A 20812-nucleotide genomic window follows, 5' to 3' on the forward strand; every position below is an offset into this window, starting at 1 on the left:
TAACAGATGCAAGACATTTTTTTAGTATCGATGATTCAGTTTAAAGGAGTGAGAAAAATCATGAAATTTCCGTAACTCCGTAAAGTCTCTCATATCCTGGAAACTACTTTAGATAAAAAAAATCGAGGCGCCTTCAGAGAAATGTATTTTTTAGAGAAATTAAACTACATCAATAGTTTTTTGCAAAAGTCATACGTATTTACAGATTTTCTATTTTTATTGAATTTTTTGCCCCTAGAAAGCAAATTATACATGCGAAAAAATATTACTTGGATTTGTTTAAAAAAATTGCTGATAAAAAATATATAATATTTAACAGCATTTGTAAATAAATAATTCCTCGTTGTAAAATTTAAGTGTAGAATTTCAATGTGTATTCAGGCCCCGCAAGATGTCACGCCGGCCCTGCTCTTATTAAATAGGGAGACAAAATAATTGAGATAATGAAATCTTGACATAGCAGAACAGTCACTTTTCCGATAGGAAATCTCATTTATTCAAATACAGATTAAGATTAATTGACAGCTACCTTAAATATTTATGGGTGCCATATAAGTTTGACTGCTAAGTCACGTAATTCTCTCAACGTAAACAACAATTGCATGGAACTACATTCTTCGATGATCTTTCTCGAATGTCACGAATGCTTCGATATGAAAATTATTATTTTTTCGTTTGTGTAAAATCGCAATTATCGGTGTCTTTATCCAGACGAAATCATTTCATCGCGTCAGTATATTTAAGATTTTTCTATCTTGTAGCCAGCTTCTGACGAATCTACGTACTTTGGATGATTCTCAGTATCGTGTTATCTAATGACTATGATCGTAGCTTTTGCAACGCCGTGTATCTTTGTTGATTCTGTTGCAATTACACCGCTTTCAAGTTTTTAATCGTGTCGTATTAATATTTTAATTTTATTTAATTTCTTTATATAATAATATTTTAATTCTTTTTAATAATTAGCAACAATTGTAATAATTATAGCAGTAACATAAACAGAGGAAGGAATGTGTTGCACAAAAACGCTGATAAAATATACGCATATTTGAAATGGAAAAAGGTATTCGTTGCTGGGAAATATTATGTTTGGGTAAGTTAGAGTATTCAGAAGCGGCTAAAATAAGACGAAAGAAATTGTAGGCCGTGTGAAAAGGGGGAGGAAACTGTGACACATTACTATAAAGAATGTAGGGAAGTAAATAGACCGCGAGACAGACTGGAGAAAGTGAAGGATGAAAGATACTGTGAAGAAATTGGCTAAGGAATTTAAAAAGCACAGAGGAGTCCAACGATAGTGTTAAGTAGTAATAAGGTAAAAATAAAGTAGAATAGGTTGAGTAAATGGACAATTAGACAACTAAGGAGCGATAGCAAGATAGATATGATAAATATGAAAGGATGTATGAAAGTAATTATAAGTAAACAATCCATTTTTAGACCGCTAAGGTCGAAATTAAATAAACAGTAATAAATAACAATAATATTAGGATAATCCGATAAGAAAGGCTCTACTCTAATGAAATACTCAAAGCATAGTATCGTTTACCATATCCAGTAGTTAAACAAAATGCAAGTTCTATGTTCTATTTATTTACTTTCATAAGAATACAAAAACTACGAGCACTCAATGAACATTCTAATGAAATACTCAAAGTATAGTACTTGTTACGAAACCCAAGTTCTATCTTCTATTTATTTACCTTCATAAGAATACAAAAACTACGAGCACTCAATGAACATTCTAATGAAATACTCAAAGTATAGTACTTGTTACGAAATCCACGATTTATGTTGTATTTATTTACCTTTATAAAAATACAAAAATTACGAACACTCAATGAACATTCTAATGATATACTCAAAGTATAGTACTTGTTACGAAACCCACAGTCTATGCTCTATTTATTTACCTTCATAAGAATACAAAAACTATGAGCACTCAATGAACATTCTAATGAAATACTCAGAGTATAGTACTTGTTACGAAACCCACAGTCTATGCTCTATTTATTTATCTTCATAAGAATACAAAAACTATGAGCACTCAATGAACATTCTAATGAAATACTCAAAGTATAGTACTTGTTACGATATCCAGCAGCTAAACGAAATCCAAATTCTATTTTCTATCCATTTACTTTCATAACAATACAAAAATCAACAAATACTATAACAAAACAGCCAAAGCACTTGTTACAATATCTACTAATTGAACAAAATGTAAATTCTATCTTCTATTTATTTATCTTCCCTAAGAAGAAGAGTTTGGATAAAAACTCGCAGTCTGATTATTACAAATTAAGGCCCATAAATGACCAATAGATCAGTCGTTTAAACCTTCGGATGTCTGACCGAGGTTGATGTCCGAACCTCGCGCCAACATTCCGGCTCGCTGTTTCCTGGTGGCTTCTTCGGCCCCCCTCGCTGTACCGGCTCTAGAAAAACGCTTAGGTTGAAGGCCTGACACGTGGAAGGGCCTCACTTTCGTTAAGAGCTGTTGCTGTTGCCGCTGCTCTCAACACACGAGTCACGATTGCTCTTCTCGTGATTTTTTTTCGTGCCAAGTGAGAAATGGGTCATTTTTTATCCGGCCATTCGAGTTTACTTGTTCCTCACGTTGCATAAATTCCGTCTCGCTTTGGTTTAGGAAGCTTCTAATCGTGCTTGCTCTTATATAATTTGATAATGTAAATATGATAGTAGAATATCGTTACGGCTTCCTTGATTTTTATTGCTTCTTTTCTATACAAAATATTTCTCTACCTTTTTTCTCGTTGTTTTAATTGCAATTTGTTCTGGAAACATTCAACAATTTTATGTGACTTAATTATGCCAATACAACGTAAGTATTTTCCTAACAGTTCATAGCGTTTTTATCGCCGGACTGTTAATTCGTTTGGGTGTCTTTTAATTAGTCTCCACAAGACAGATTGGCTGTGTAGATTATGTGCTTAGAGTATTTAAGAGTAATTAGATTGCCTCTGTTTTGTCTGTTTCTTATTGTCAGATTTAATTGCAAACCTCTCACTTATTCCTTTCGTGCGCTTCTGAAATCTTAACGAAGATTTATTTCATACGTAAATACATAAAAATGCATTACACGTTCTCTTATTTTTATATTCATCATTTCCTTACTTTCGTGTCTCATGTTTCTTAACTTGCTTTCAGAAGCTCAAGTTTCAATTCTCTTTTAAACAAGAAAACACGTGCACAAAACCACCTCGTTACGTCTCACTTTCTTTCTCTATTATCATTTCTATGTTGAAGAATAACTAAAATCTACTCTTTGAAAGATTTTTACTAATGTTAATCTCTAGAAATTGTATTGATTTACGTTATTTTAAGATTGTATGTGTGTGTGCGCGCGCACGGCTGCGTGTATAATACAAATTAAAGCACTTAATGATTGTCTAACATGCTATCTTTAGAATAAGTATGTGTTTACGAATTTGATAAATAAACTTTATGGTTCAAAACATATATAATCTTCTAATTTCAATTTTCGCGTGTTGTACGCTTACAGAAACTAGATCACGAAGTATACAACATCGATTCGTCATTTTCTAGATATATTTTCGGATCCACTTCAAACTTGACCAACTTAACCACGATATTCGAGTCTCGTAACAGCGCTAATGGAGTTTCAAAATGCCTCGTGTGACACGTACAATATATATTCGTAAGAGGATCTAGTCCACAATCGACCGAATATTTTTGCCAAGCTCTTTTTATTGTCCAGATTTACTGCTCGGCTATTCATTTAGCGTGAAAACAATTTCTAGCAGAGAAACTTGGGTGTAATTATAATTATTCTAAATTTCAGAACTATCTTAATACAATGCGATACAATACGAAAACAATCCTGCCTACGGGTGACCATAAATAATATTCCAATTCCGAACAAAGATACAGATATCTGGGCATGATTCTTGACAGAAGAATGACATGGAACCGGTACATCGTAGATAAATCCAAACAACTGAAATCAAAACTAAAAAGCTTCTACTGGCTCATTGGCAGACGCTGCAACTTAAACGTGCAGAGTGACATAATGTTATATAAAGCCATATTAAAATCTGTTTGGACCTATGGGATCCAACTCTGGGGAACAGCGAGTAATTCCAACATAGTAATTCCCCAACGATTCCAATCAAAAACTCTAAGATCCTTAATAGATGCAGCTTGGTATGTTAGCAACGAAACGATACATCGCGACCTTAAGATACCCACAATTAAAGAAGAAATATCCAAATTCAGTAACAGATATAACATAAGAGTTAATGACCACCGAAACCCATTAGCTAGCCAATTACTTGACACGACGGATCAGATCTGCAGACTAAAAAGACATTACCCTTTAGATTTAAGCATCAGATTCAACTAGAATCAAACATACTATAAACACTTAAAATCCAAGTGACAGTACCACGCCAAAATAATTTGCTTATAATTCTCAATGAGAAATGATTGTAAAAATTCTACCAAATAAAAATCGAATCAGATGGGATCACTTCGTGTGCCTGTGTATAACCACAGAGAACCAGAATTGAAAATCCATCCGCGAAAACTGTGTGCGGTAAAATATCGTCGCGTTAGTCAGAGACTGCCGCTTTACATTTTGCATCTGAAACAACGATTCTATCCGAGTGCATAAGCACGTACGAAATGGCGAAATGGGGGCATCATGGCACAATAATAGCGGTGCAACGAGAGATTCGCGTCGTCTTGCTCGTCTATTAATAAATTTAGGAGAGGACCATCTATTTTGGAAACGATAAGTTCGCTCGAACAGACATGCCACTATCCGATGAACATTGTTGCGCTGGCTGAGTCCCGTCACAGTTGAAAAGCTGCATCGTAAAAGTCAGCGTCTCGCAAAAAGTTGCAAAAAATCACCTTGAACTGGTGCCAAAGCGGAAGCAGAAAAAGCTTCGACTGTCTTCGGTATTTTCGCTTTCGTTCGTTTACAGCGAAAGCATTTCTATTTATAGAGGAAACAGCAGACCGTTTAGTCGAAATTTCCATTCGCAAACTGAACTCGAGAAACACACGCGAATTATAGATTTTTCTATTTCATTTATTATTTTCCGCGTACTATTACCTTGTTCCCTATATTTTTTTCCTGTTATTTGTTATTCGTGTTTCGTTACTGGTTACGTGATTTTTCAAATTTACTTGCAACTACGTATATCGTCGTAGCGCGTTACGTGCCGTGTGAAATTAACATCATGTCGTCAGAAAAAGATTGATTTTGTTAATACAGTTACAGCATAAAGAAACAATAATTACACGCTTGTGTATATTTTCCTTCAGATGCATCTCGTTCGAGTAATTAAACGGATAACCAAGGTGCATTGGAAGCTTCGTTTTTGTCGATTTGTCTTTTTGTAGGATCGTAATAAACATAATGATTACAGCTGGTTTTTTTTTAATCACTTTGTTATACTCAAGGCTAAAACATTGCTGGTAGTAAATAATTAAGTGGAATGTCATTGAATGTTTCCTTCTTATTTCCTTTTCTAATTGAACTGCAATAATTGTACCGAAAGCGCGATCAAAGTACGACAAAAACGATTATATATTTCGAAAGTACAAGTATTTTCAAGTTGTACGTTAAATACTTATTCTTCAGCTGGCTGTTAAAGCGAGCAAAATTCTCATAGAAGGAAAACCAAAAAGAAGACACCCCACTGACCTTACTGAAGAAATAAAATAGTCAAACTCGAAGATCCCACTGGGGGCAGCCATCCACATGTTATTTAGCAATTAAGCTAGAAAAATTTACCAAATGTCCAGCTGGACAAATTGTAAAGTACAAATTAAATAATAAAGTAAAAAAAAAAATACTGTTCCTACAAAAAAGAGAAGATTCTGAAAAATCTCGGATTCTAAACAGAGTGATATTCTATTATTAATAGACATAGAGATTATGAAATAAAAATAATTGTCAATGTCATCACATTGCTGTGATACGAGATAATATACAAAATATCATCAGTATAATCTTCCGATTTGACTGTATCTTTAACCATAAGATTGTCGATATGCGATAACATATTTTTTATTATATTATTATTACAATTATTTTTAAATTGCACGTTAAATGCTTACACTGTCCCTACAAAAAGGAGAAGATTTTGAAAAATCACGAATTCTGAACAGAGTGATATTCTATTATTAATATACTATTATATTATATTAATATGTATTATATTATATAATATTATATATTATTATTAATATATTATTAATATTATGAATAGACATAGAAATTATGAAATAAAAATAATTGTCAATGTCATCACATTGCTTATTATATTATTATTACAATTATTTTTAAATTGCACGTTAAATGCTTGCACTGTCCCTACAAAAAAGAGAAGACTCTGAAAAATCTCGGATTCTGAACACAACGATATTTCTATTATTAATAGATATAGAGATTATGAAATAAAAATAATTGTCAATTACGTCACGTTGCTATAATACGATATAATACACATAACATTGCAATATAATGTACAAAGTAGTATGAGCATAATTTTTCGATTTAATCTTATCTTTAAAGTACAAGATCGTACATATACGATAACATCAATTGTATAATAATTCGAATAATTGTAGACGCATAGAACGTAGCGTGTAATTGAATAAAAACTTGTTTCAATGTTGACCATGTGAAGACAAATTAACGTGGAAGAGTGAAGAGAGTCATTGCATATGCGGGTCAGCTTTTAACGTAAACGGGTTTATATTTCGTCTCTGCCTGGTGTAACACATGCTAACTGGCTAACGGGACACGCGTCGACCAAGCCGGACAAAAATTGTGTCTCTCTAAAATAGGTATATAGGTAGGTAGTAGGACAAACTTAAGAATATCACGATACGATATAAACCGAAAGCGAACTTTATAGAACAATTTCTTCTAGTTTCTAAAATTTGTATGCTGCTTCATTTCAAATCGTTGGTATTACGTGCGCTTATATAGTGGAAGATCACTGAATTTGTAAACAGAACTGTTAGATCAATATGATGAAATGGCAATCGGAAGGTTACTTGTTCACATAATTCTATCATTTAGTGATTCACTTGTTAACATAATTCTATCATCCAGTGACGCAAACAAAATCTAATTTATTATGTACGTAAGTTCAACTTCTGTTAGAGATATCGCTACACAAATTGTTGTTAGATAATGGGTTAAATCGCGTTAGTCAGCTGCTTCGTCTTATTTGTCAATCTGTGTTGATGGAAATTGTCAGAAGCTAATATTTCTCAGTTAATGGCAATTAGCTTGCTCGGTAGTCTTTTACAAACTGCCAGATTCTTCGTTATACAACCAAGTCTGGCTCGGTCATTTGGTTCAAATTTCACACCGCTCGTTCCTCTTAGTCTCCTTGAACAAAGTCTAAACTAAACGAATAAATAAATTGATATGCTTGTTATCCATCATCACTATCAAGATCATAAAAGATATAACTTAGAAAAAACGAAGCTGGCACCCCACTGGGGGTAGCCACCCACATGCTTTATTTATTTTTATTTTATTTTTTTTTCTCGCCAATAAGATATAACACTTTACCAAATGTCCTTCAGGACAAATTGTAAAAAAACCAAAATAAAAATAAAAAAAAAACTATCAAGAAGATTGTCTTCTGATCTATCCAGCCGTTTGCCCATCGCCTTCGAATTTGGCAATCGCATTGCCTAGCATTTCTGCCTTCCCAGAAGGCTTCCATTTTCGCTTTCCTTTCTAGATATTCTACCTAGTGTACAATTTTATATTTACGTGTTTTTTTCCGCGAACACTTAAGAGAGATTATTTTTATCGTCGAGTGACGTGATAACATCATCTACAAGTAGCTTCTTCCACCGCCTAATAACCAAATTTGGCTTTTGTAGTTCCCCGCCAACGTTCACGTATGACTCATTATAGATGGCATATTTCGATAAGAGAGTTCGATGGATTAAAACTTTTATCTCGTTGTCTTCTTATCTTCTAACGTAACATATAAAGGTTTATTATGGATGCAGTTGTCGATAACGTAGCTTGCTATCTCAGCTTATGCTCTGCATCTTCCACGTAATGCAGTGGAAACAGAGAGACTTGTGCATACACATTGTCTTCCAACGAAGCATCTTCTCTTTTTTTTTTTTTTACTAGATTCTACATTTTATTTTCACGATGTTAATTTTTGTAATCGCATGAAAGTACTGCAGAGTGATACGGAATTTATTACAGTCGAATCTAACTAGTAATTTGGGTTCTATATAATTAATTCCAAATAAGAAATCGATTATAGAACAATGTTGCATGCAAATGCAATAATAAATGCAGTGGTGTGCAGATATTATATTTGCAGTCATTGTATACATATTTAACTATCTGCTGACCTTTCTCACAACCATGTCGATTTTATAAATGTTCGTTTCGAGGCTCGTTATATCGATTATATCGATTCCTGATAATACTGTGCTAAGTACATACATACGTAATACATACAAAACAGGTCCTTTCATTTTATAGGAGGGTAGGCTTTGTTCGGAGAAATCGTTTGCAGCGACCGATTTCCCAGATTCTTAACAAAGTATACTTTATTCTTTTTAAACGTAATTGCTCCTATCGCTTTATATCCATAGCCTCTAATCTTTTTTTAAATGAATTTTAGATAGAACGTATTATTTGACTTGCAAATGCAGATATATAAGAAATGCAAGGAATAAAGAAATTTGTACTTTTTTCCAGCCAAAGGCAATGTAATTTAATTCGTAATTTTCAATTAATTACATTGAAGTTTCTCCATTATTCAATACGATTATAGCGTAGTATACTCAAGCACAATTATAGAAACAAGTACAGTAAAAATATAGTAGGACACTGTTTATAACAAAAAAAATGATCCCGTGTTGTATTTAATAAAATGTAACGCATTTTAATTACGAAAATATAATAAAAATATATAATAAGATGTAAATGTATTGAACTTTGTTATGTCTCATTCATTGTACATATACTCTGTTTTTAAATATGTTATGTTTTATTATACACTCATTTTCACAGTGGAAGAAATTATTTTCTACGTTCAAGATTTATTATGCAACATCTTGCTCACTTATTATATCGATTTCTGATATACCGTGTTAAATACGTCTACTTCTTACATAGTACATTGTCCAAGCTAGAATTTTACTTTCCCCTTGTGGGAAAAAAAGAATGGAAAAAATATTCTCCAAATATCAACTAGTCATTGCGACAAACAATTCCTTTTTGCACAAAGTAGAGGTCACCGGCTTATCTTTTATTTCGGAACAGATATGGATGATGATTCATAGGGATTCGCGATAAATTTAATAACACAAATTTAGCAGTCTATCTGTTTGCTCAAAGACAGTTATTATCGTGCATTCAGTTCGTTTATAAATACAATAGTTCGATCATTACATATTTTTCGAGAACGATCGTCCCCCATAAATTAATAAATTTAATCGCGTAAAATATATTGTTTCTACGTTTTATTTTATTAATCGGAAACGATATTTATAATTATAGAATTACGGAATATTGTAAAATATATTCAATTATCAGATTATATAAATATAATTACGTTATGTTATGTAGACGTATAATTAGATTATATTTAATTATAATAATCGTTATAGAATATTATTCGTACTATAACATTGCTATATCGAATTAATAGTACCGTAGTTAATTTTATTTAATTTAACTATGCCGGTGGTACGTAATTTTCCTTTAATACCGATCACTTTCATTCTTTCCTGTTTTTTTTCAATTTGTTTTTATTCGTCGATTTTTTAATATTGACGCATCTTTTCGAAATTATCGTGTGATAATTAGCATACGATAAATAGCATGTGAAGCGGGTACAAAAAGTCTGGCAGTTTGAGATGAGATTATAAATGTCGTAAATATTTTTGCATATACTTTATTTCGCGATATAACGCGCAATATCTAACAAATATAATAATATTAATTTAGAAATTTCATACGAGTTACAAGAACAAGAACCTACTGCGAATAATAGAATTTGTTGTCTAACAATGAATCGTTTGATCTTCAATTGCCCGAAATATAATTTATTAAACAGCAAAATCCACGGTTCGTTCATGTTTATTAAAGAAACGAAATTGCCCGACAAATTAGTGAAACGTTAACGCTTCGCGCGTAGCATATTCTCCTATGGCGCCATTAAGTAACCTTGCAGTTAATGCGATTTTAAACGTACTAATTAAACTAGAAAATACAGTTTTACTTGTACTATTTTATATTCACCACGGTGTATACATTACATTATCGCGATAATCTAAAATAAAAATTTTTCATATTTCATAAATTTTCGTAAATTTTTAAATCTTCGTACAATTCAATAAACAGCCAATTTTTGTTAAAATATCGAAATATATATTGTCTTTCCTGTGAGAAATGTAATGGTTCGTTTACGAAAGCCAATAAAATGTACGGTTTGATTAATAGGTGACTTTGTAGAACACGAAGGAATCACGAGAATTCCTGCAGAGAGCTCACGTTTCCTTGGCCATTGCTCAATATGCTGGATAACGGTTACACACGTTAAGTAGTTTTAGCCAAGCCTAACCCAGGGTTAGCTACGTTAGAGCTACGATTCAGAGTATTAATCTACTTGTTTTCTATCGTTACAGTGAATCCTGCACGACTTCCTTTTCGGTCTTTATCTAAATCAGTTTGAAATTTAAATATGAAATTTCAATAAATATTTCTTATCTATTGAATACGACATAAACAGTGTAAAATATACAAAGAGTGAAATATTAATAATACTATTATCTATCGTTTAATCCTTCAGTCATACATTTTACATTTAAATGTTTTTCAACGTAGTACATAGTGTACAAGTCTAATAATACTACATAATGATAATAAATAAATAATAAATAAAATAATAAATACTCCTGATAATACAACAGTACATATAATATATAAATAAAAATAGAATGAAATTTTAGTATAATGTTAGATATTTTTAAGTGGAGGAAAGGATAAGAATAATTTGTCGTGGTAAATAATCTTTTTTACGGAAGTATCCTATATTAGTTCAGATTATAATACTTCAACAGTTTACATATGTAATATGCAAAGAAAAAGCACAATGAAATTTTAATATAACGTGGGATATTTTTAAACGATTTTTAATACGAATAATTGAAGGACAAGAATAATTTATTATGGCAAATCTTTTTTACGAAAGTATTTTATATTAGTTCAGATTATAATACTTCAACAGTTCACATATGTAATATGCAAAGAAAAAGCACAATGATATTTTAGTATAAAGTCGGATATTTTTAAACGGTTTTTAATACGAATAATTGAAGAATAGGAATAGTTTATTATGGCAAATAATTTTATTTGTACAAACGCGTTATTACTATAAGATACGTACATTTTTGTAAGTTATCTATTGTTGACAAATTATATATCTCATCGATAATATATAACAATTAGAACCACGACAAAATAGTTTCATAGTAAATTTCGGATATTTAAAGTGTATAATCGTTTGCAAATAATTAAAAAAAGCCCTCGATAAATGTTCCAGTTTCACTCGTCCACACAATAGAATATGTTGTGGAAGTGAATCGAGGATAGGCCATGTCTCGCACATAGCTCGAGATAATACCGTAAGTTAATCGCATGTGATATCCAATTTTAATTTAATCAAGTTTGGCGTCATCCAATTGAATTGAATCGCCCTTGAAGATGACTTGGAACTAGATCGGAAAATTAAATCCTGTTCATTATACTTGTACTCTGGTACCGGAATTTGTTTTAAAAATTGTTTAAATTCAATATCAATCGTAAGGAAGAGTTATGAATAAAATTCCTTCTCGACAATCATTTGCAGACTTTTGTTGCATAGGCAGTTTTTTACAATTTTACGTCAAGCGAGACAATTAATTGAATTTGTACAATTTGCTTGTATATCATTAACGTAATTTATCGACGTCGTTAATTTGTAATTTCTGACTTGCAGAATTTCACGCTTGTGTACCGACCTTTAAATTCTAAAAATTACATTGTAACATTGCACAAAAATATGGAAAATTCTTATCGAGTAGCGAAAAAGTACGTTGCTTTGATGCAATGAGCTCCTCTTGCCAGACCTAATTTAAATCGATTAACATCGTCCAATGAACCGATGCTTTCGATCAGAATGTTTGCTGTAAAATATCGCAATGTGATACGTAGGCAGAGAAAATTGCAACAATTGTAATTCTCTTTCACTTTCGAAAAAGATTCCCTTCAAGATAATACGTGGTCGTATATTTTCACAGCGAAAGATGGCGAAGAGCACAAACTCTGTTGGTGTTGCACGCATCACGAACGGCAAACCATACGCAACCATACAAGCTCTCTCGAGACGATCTTTCATTGAATTCAATTGAACGTACTTGGTTGCCAAGCTAGCTCGTTCAAACGAACACTATTCGATTCTGTCGCATAAACGAGTTAAAAACGAAACATCCATTCGACGTGGTTCGTCGCAACGACCTGTTCTTCGCATTTTGCTGATCGATAACGAGGACTTTCCTTTCCATACGACACACGTTAGCAAACGAAAACGAGAAATCTCATTGTCAGACACTTAAGTCATTTCTTAATCGTTCTTTAGATAACATTATACCAGATTGGATCATCGTCGTCTCGATGTTATAGCCAAGCCACTGCTCTGCACGTCTGATCCAGGACACTGCGAAGAAAACACTCGTTTGATTTTTTATTCTGATTTTTATCTGTAAATTCCATGGCAATTTCCCTGAAACATAAATAAATTTCCGTAAAATTATTACACCGACGACTATTATTTCTCCGGTGGGATAAACGTGTTCGTGCTACGATCACAGCATCGTTAAACCACTTTACCGAATGCCTGGGCAAATTGTAAAGACTCGAGAATAATAATAAATGTAATAAAATATAATATAAAATGTGTAAAGGAAAAAAAATAATTTTATACATAAGTATAATATTTGTCGCCTTCGAATGTTACTGACTTTGCCACTATTTGCCACTATTTGCCACTATTTGGTTTGGTAGGATAATTGAAGAGTGCTTGTAAAAGACACTATAAGTGCGAAGATAGAAAAATGTTGATTCTTCGTTAGAAAATGCTGTAGCGTAGAATTGAAGCGCGATTTCCCTCTCTGAATAATTGTTGATAGCGATAGAATGTGGTGTCACAACGTTGCCTCTTTGGAAGAAGATGTAAGCAGCCATAAACATTAGCTAATCGTTTCTTGGCTTCTGTATGAGGCATTTAAACGAACGCAACATTGAGTTTTCTTTATAGCTAATCGCAAGAAATGGCACGAAGAAATTTACTATTTTCTAGACACACTTTTCTTTTCATGGACTTTGGATTACGCTCATGCACGAGGTTTCTTTTTCTCCTGAAAAACTTGTTTCACTTGTTTCCCACTTACAGAGTTTTCTACGACTTTGATCGAACACGTAAAAGCCGTAAAATTGAACGAATAAATTCTGGAGCTGGAGGTTCGTAATAAAAAGAATCATTCCGAAACTTGTTTACTTTTTAGATGACGAGGCACGATACACATAATAATCAGAGGCGAAACTGGGATTATGGTCTAATTCCTCGAATCATTTCTATCTCCAAAACTCGCATAACTACGACTGAATTTCTTTTGCAACAGAATATTGATCTAATCGACCGATCGACTCAATCTCCTGACTTGAAGTCGCTTGAACATCTGTGGGATTATCTCAGACGTCAACTGGGAAGTCAATCTTTTACAAATATGTAAAAAGGAATTAAACTGAAAAATTCCAAAAAATATAATGTGAAATATCGACTGTGTCTTGTGTTCGATTAACTGAATATTCAGTAGCAGATATTAAGATGCAGTCATGAAACCCAAGAATTACCAACATCTCACTCGATTATTCTCTACTTTTCTAGCTTTTGTTACAAGTTTCCGCACTAAGACCGTCGTGTTGCATAACTCGAGCAAAGAACTTGTGTTTCTTAACTCTCGTCTCAGCTTCTATTTCGTTCATCCGGTTCAACGTTAATCGTAATCTCGCTCGACTATGCAATCAAAAAGAAGTATATTGCAATTTCATGTATGGATTGTCATCTCTTCTTACCATTTCTGATTGCGTGTTCCAAAATGTACTAAAAGATAAAAAATATACCGTAATTTGCAAGCGATCGTTCAAAGTTTCTTAACGTTTCATCGTCAGCAGTCGAGTGTATTTATCGCGCGTAGGTGAAATCGCCAAAAAGAGACAGAGTAAGTCGCAGCGAAGTTTTAGCGGTCGTCAACGTGTTAATCCCAACGATGAAGAGGCGAGTGGTCATCGTTCGAAAATCGAACGGTACCTCGGCCCTGGCCGTCTCTGTTCGATCCCCGACAAACAGCTTAGCTTCTCTAGCGGCTGACTAGTGGGACATTGTCTGCGGAGAAGGTCGGCGTACCTCTCACCTTCGAACAGACGACCGTTCCGCAAATAGAGTCGGCAAGGAGCTTACGTAATCGGCGAGTACGCGCGGATCACGCTGCCTTCGTTTTCTCATCTGGCGATCCTCCGTCCTGGATAGACGTTTCCTCGAAGCGGAGGCGCCAGATTCGACACGAGTCGATCGGGAACGTTCGACAGGTGAAGGCAGAGGGTCGACGAATTTCGATGGCTTCTCTCGCATTTTGGCGCCGTTCCAACAGTTTTTCCTCTTCGCCACTGGCTGAAAAACAAACGCGTCGCCACGCAACGCAAACGAATATGATGGTTCGAACCGAACGACATTAACATTCGCGTCACGCGGCTCGATTAACATTTAATTGGCACAATTATCCGCTGCCGCGTTTTCAGACGCCGTGTAAGCTTCCAGCGGGCTGCTTCGAAACCTTCCTTATACGGAGGAATCAGGAAGAAGCTAGGCGTTGGCGAAGAAATTGGGGATTTAATGACACGGTATAGAAACTCTCTAGGTATCGACTGATTCATCTAATTCGATCATTTCTGAATTTGATAAATTCTTCCGTGCGAATATTCGTACACTATCGTTGAAGACGATATCCGGTTCGATTTTTATCTACGTCTTCCGTTTACATTTTATTTGCACAATTTGTAGTTACACTTATTCGATTTTTGGAGCACTTTATTTATAATTGAGCAGTGCTCGCTGAAAACACTGTAGGTGCCAAAATTGAGAAACTTTGATCTTTTATTGGGAAATGTTCCACGTAGCAATGAGAATATTGTAGCGTGGAATTCAAGTACAATTTCCCCTTTTGAATATCGTAGTTATTAATAATGTTAGAAGATGGTATGACGATGTTGTCTCTATAGAAAAAAGTATAAGTACCAATAAGCATTAGTCAATTGTTTCTTGCTTCTGTCAATTGCTGCTGTCTATGTCGTCTGGCCAAACGAATGGGTCATCGAGTATTGTCTGCAACTAAGAACTGACGCTTTTCTACAGACACACTTTTCTTTCCCTTCAATTTGAGCTACAAAGCATAAGATTTCCTTTTTCCTGGAAACTTACTTCCTCCCATTTACAGTGTTTTTTACAAACACTCTTCAATTACTGCAGTTACTTGCGACAGAATATTACGAAGCAATAAGGAAGCCAGGAATTGACGAAGAAATTGAGGATTTGATGGCGGGTATAGAAACTCGAGGTACAAGGCGATTCACTTAATTCGCTCGCTTTGATCCACCAAATCCTCTTACGCGAATATTCAGAAACTGTCGTTCCAGGCGATGTCGAGACGCTTGATAATTTTGATAAGATGTGTTTTAAGGAGATGTTACGTAAATCTCGAAATACAACGACTTTTTTTTATAGTTTATTTTTTTTTACAATTTGTCCTGAAGGACATTTGGTAAAGTGTTATATCTCATTGGTAATAAAAAAATAAAATAAAAATAAATATAGCATGTGGGTGGCTACCCCCAGCGGGGTGCCAACTTCGTGTTTTCTAAGTTATATCTTTTATGAACAACGACTTTGTTCTTCAGAATTGTCGTAGTTACGTAGGATAGGATATGATGAAGCAATAAGGAAGCTAGGAACCAACGAAGAAATTCGGCTTTGATGGTGTCACCGAGCCATAAATTATAAAAAAACCAATGGGGTCTAAGGAACATCTTGCAGGCCATCGAAACGGCAACGTAGAATGTTCCTGTGTCAGAAAACAGCAACAGTATGGCCATTTCTGACCTGAGCTGTGGCAACAACCCCGTCGACACCTTTTCCATTGAAGCCAAACCCATAGTATGTAAACCTTCTAAAATGAACCGTCACTCTGTTGGTTTCGTACAACAAATTTTACCACTAAATATATCCAAAGGTCAGTTCTTTATTTTATTTGTGAAACGTTCGAACTGTGACGCGAGGAGATCACCGGTGATCTGTCGATTTCGTGATTTCTTGCGTCTCCTACGTGACAATAGCATCGCTTTCGCTAAAGGATTAGTTAACTGTCGGCATATGTAACACTGAGCAATAAACATCTGGTTATTCCTCCATTTGCAGATTGCTTGCAAATTCCACCAATATAATCATGACAGACGCGTCTCACTAGGGTGCTAATGAAATTTCAAAGTGTTTTTACACGACACATTCGATATGGAAATATTAGGTTGTCCCAAAAGTTCCTGTCGTTTTATAAAGAAGTAGTAAATGCACGACATTTTTTGTTTTATGTTATTTTATTAAATTATGTTTGATCCATTTTATTCTGTTACTACAAAATGGATCATACATAAATCTATAAAATAGTATAAAATAAAAAATGTTGTGCAGTTATTATTTCACTTATGAAACGAAAGAAACTTTTGGGACAACCTAATACAAATTTTCTACGATATCAGGTCGAACATCTTCGTGAACAAATTTTCCTTTGATTAAGTAAAACAGCTGCAGCAGCTGCGGCATAAATAGTGTCACCGAGCCATAAATTAGCGATAGAAGAACCAATGGGGTCTAAGGAGCATCCCACAGGCCATCGAAACGGCAACGTCGAGAGTATTCCTGTGTCAGAAAACAGTAACAGCATGACCATCTCTGATCTAAGTCCCGACGACACCCCCGTCGACACCTTCTCCATAGGAGCCAAACCCATAGTATGTAAACCTTCCTAAAATCAGCTCTCGACATTCCCTGTTCTAAAACTCTGAACCGTCACTCTGTTGGATTCGTCCAATAAATTTTACTACTAAATATATCTAAAGTTCAATTCTTTACCTTATTTGTGAAACGTTCAAACTGCTACGCGAGGAGGTCACCGGTGATCTGTCAATTTCGTGATTTCTTGTGTCTCCTACGTGACAATGGCGAGCTAATCCGCTCGCTTTGGTCCAGCAAATTCCGCTGCGCGAATATTCAAAAACTGTCGTTCCAGACGATATTTAGACGCTTGATAATTTTGATAAGATGTGTTTTAACGATATGTTATGTCAATCTCGAAATGCAGCCACTTTTTCTTCGTAATTATCGTAGTTACGTGTGACAAGATATCATGGCGCAATTAAATGGATCTTTCAAGGCTGATATGCAATAAAACTGGCACTTGTAATTGCAAATCATAGTTTCAGCTCGCTTGTAAGTTTAAGGTTAGTAATTCTACTATCAGAGCTGCATATAATGCTAATGTAGAGTTTGAAAGAGGCATTGGCGATGGATACACTAATCGTCCTCGGTTCTCTTAATCTTTCTCTAGCGATATTAGCTTCAAATTGAAGAACGAGGACACGAATATTCTATAAGACCCGGAACCAAGATATTTTTCCGAAATAGCATTATAGGAACAATAAGAACAGGTTTTCTGAGACGAAGGCAGAGGAATTTTAAAGATACAGCGAATTACTTGGACCGAGAAGTTTAAAAGATTAGCGTGACTTAAAGCGAAATCATATTTAGCTTAACCGGAGAAAACGAACATTTTATACGTTGCTAATAGCTAACAGTTACACGTTGCTGTTTGAATCACCGTAAAAAAAATTGAAAGACTCGCGGCGACCTTCGTATCCGAATTAAAAGACGAAATAGTAAAAAACTAATTACCGTGTAGCGTGACTTTTGGTGGAAACAGTTTACAAGCGATTTAATGCGACCGGTGTAAGTGAATCACTCTGTAGATACTTACATACGTATGTTTAGAAAGAAAAGAAAGAATTCGATGCTTATCAGATAAGTAAATCAAACAATTACTTTTATATATCAGTTTAGTTACTGTCATATATCGTATGGTAGGTGAGGTTCTTCCAATTCTACAAAGTGGTAAAAATCTCACTTGTATTAGAGAGATATGAACATTTTAAAACACCAGATTTTTACAATGGAATTTTATTTTCTCCGAGATTACGACTATCGTAGCGTACATTTTTCGAAACACGAAAAAGTCTGGCATCTGAATCAGTGAAGAGATTGTCGGGTTAATTGAATTTTCAGATAATAGAACAAGCATTTCTCTTAAATTTTATTTAATTTCCTGGTTATTTAATATACCGTAATTTGCATTAAATGTAACATAGATATTAAAGGAGAAAGGAAATATTTATTTGGTCAAAGGAAAGAAAAAATTTCAATATCTAATTCATATTTCTTTAGCTGCTGAATTGCATGCATTTTTCAATGCGAATACATCTGTCATATTACATTCTTCTTATTACTTTCATTTGCAGTTTCGACGTTTGTAAAATATTCTCCTAAACGAATGATCCATAACAAGGTTCGATTTAATTTTCTATGTGTCTTCTATCAGTGCTGTTTTATTTTACGATAGAAGTAAAATTCTCTACTTATAATTGTTTTGGAAATGTGGGAAAAATTAATTTTCCAAACTAGTCACGACGTTTGTAAATATACTGAGAATAGCTTAGTTATTTAAATATTAATATGAAAAAGGAATACAAAATTCTGAATAAAAGTATAACAATTTCTTTCTATGTAGTGTCTGTTCTTATCGTCCAATCTTCTTCACAATCGCCGATTCTTCCACCAGCCGACGTTCCAATAATAATCGATCGTTGCGTCAATCAATATTCTCGATAATCGAGGCTGTACTGTAGCGTTTAAACGTGAAAATGCATCTGTTACCATAATATATAGCGGATATTCTATTTGTCTGTGTTAGAGAATATTCTGAAATTTAAATATAAGAAACTTTGCTCTACTACTTGAGTAAATAAATTACATCGTTCGAGCTCTGCAAATACCATATACATATTCATAGGTAGCGACTAATGATTGGATTTCTTCGAAGACACCAATAGTCATCGCAATATATAATATAATAGCTGATGCAAATTCGCGTGTCTATGGAAACGTAACTACAGCTGTTGAGGTTTTATCTTGGAATAGAGAGAGCAAACGCGTGAATGAATGTGTTATAGAGATTCTTTATTTAGAAATGTTAGAAATTAGGATTTCCACTGGTTTCTATCCTCTATGATAATGTATTGATAGATGGATTTATTACAGTGGATTAAACAGAAACGATGATCACTTAACTTTAACTTAACGCAACAGCGTGATATCACAATTCTCGATTAACAGCTCTTCACTCTGGATTCTCTGATAGCTAACTGAACGATCAACGACTGCGGTGCCGAAATATATTGATAGCCGTTAGGCTTTTTGAAGTTTTCCGACCATTTCGACTTGTCGGCATTTGCGCTTTATCGTCCACATTGTCTGTATGTCAGCGATCTTTTCGCAGTACTGTTGGATTGGCAACTAAGTGATTGCGGATTTTGTCATTAGGTGGTATTGACAAAATCCACAATCACTTAGTTGCCAACATATAATAGAGAAAGAAGCTGCTGTGAAGAGAATCGTTGTGCCAAAAACTAAACACTAGAGAAGATGTAGAGTTCTCCTAGAAGTTTTTTTTTATTATCTAATTTGTACTTTACAATTTGCCCAGCTGGACATTTGTTAAATTTTTCTAACTTTATTGCTAAATAACATGTGGATGTCTACTCCCAGGGGGATACCAAAAAATTAATATCTTTTTTATTATTTAATTTGTACTTTATAATTTGCCCAGCTAGACGTTTGGTAAATTTTTCTAACTTAATTGCTAAGTAACAAGTGGATTGCTACTCCCAGGGGGATACCAAAACATTAATATTTTTTTTTATCTAATTTGTACTTTACAATTTGCCCAGCTGGACATTTGTTAAATTTTTCTAACTTAATTGCTAAATAACGTGTGAATGACTACTCCCAGGGAGATACCAAAAAATGAATACTTTTTCTTTATTATCTAATTTGTACTTTACAATTTGTCCAGCTGGACATTTAGTAAATTTTTCTAACTTAATTGCTAAATAACATGTGAGTGGCATCTCCCAGCAGGATACCATGTTCGAGTTTTGAATTTTAAGCGGGTAGTGGACACTGGTATTGGGGAAAGCAAATGTTTTTTATTTTATTATTTAATTTGCACTTTACAATTTGTCCAGCTGGACATTCGATAAATTTTTCTAACTTTATTGCCAAATAACATGTGGATGGCATCTCCCAGCAGGATACCATCTTCGAGTTTAACTATTTTATTTCTTTAGTGAGGTCAGTAGGATGTTTTCTTTTTAGTCTTCTTTCTATGAGAGGTATAGCTTGGATCTAGTTATCACAGAAATGTCAGCCTCGCAGAGGATTTTATTGCTTCGCGTGCGACTTAAACGAGGCTTCTCCAGCGTCGATATATCCAACAGGTGTCGGAAGGAAAGGTGTTGCAGTCGAACAGGTAACATTCACAGTGCGAAATTTCTCCG

The 20812-nt window shown here is 34.2% G+C and overlaps 1 protein-coding gene across 4 annotated transcripts in view; it reads left to right on the forward strand.

Annotated features, from left to right (window-relative positions):
• The window catches only part of LOC132908999 (amphiphysin), a 139120-nt gene that overhangs the window by 73682 nt on the left and 44626 nt on the right, over nt 1-20812 (forward strand). The window lies entirely within an intron of this gene.

Source organism: Bombus pascuorum, chromosome 7 (genome assembly GCF_905332965.1).
Source record: "Bombus pascuorum chromosome 7, iyBomPasc1.1, whole genome shotgun sequence".
NCBI lineage: Eukaryota > Metazoa > Arthropoda > Insecta > Hymenoptera > Apidae > Bombus > Bombus pascuorum.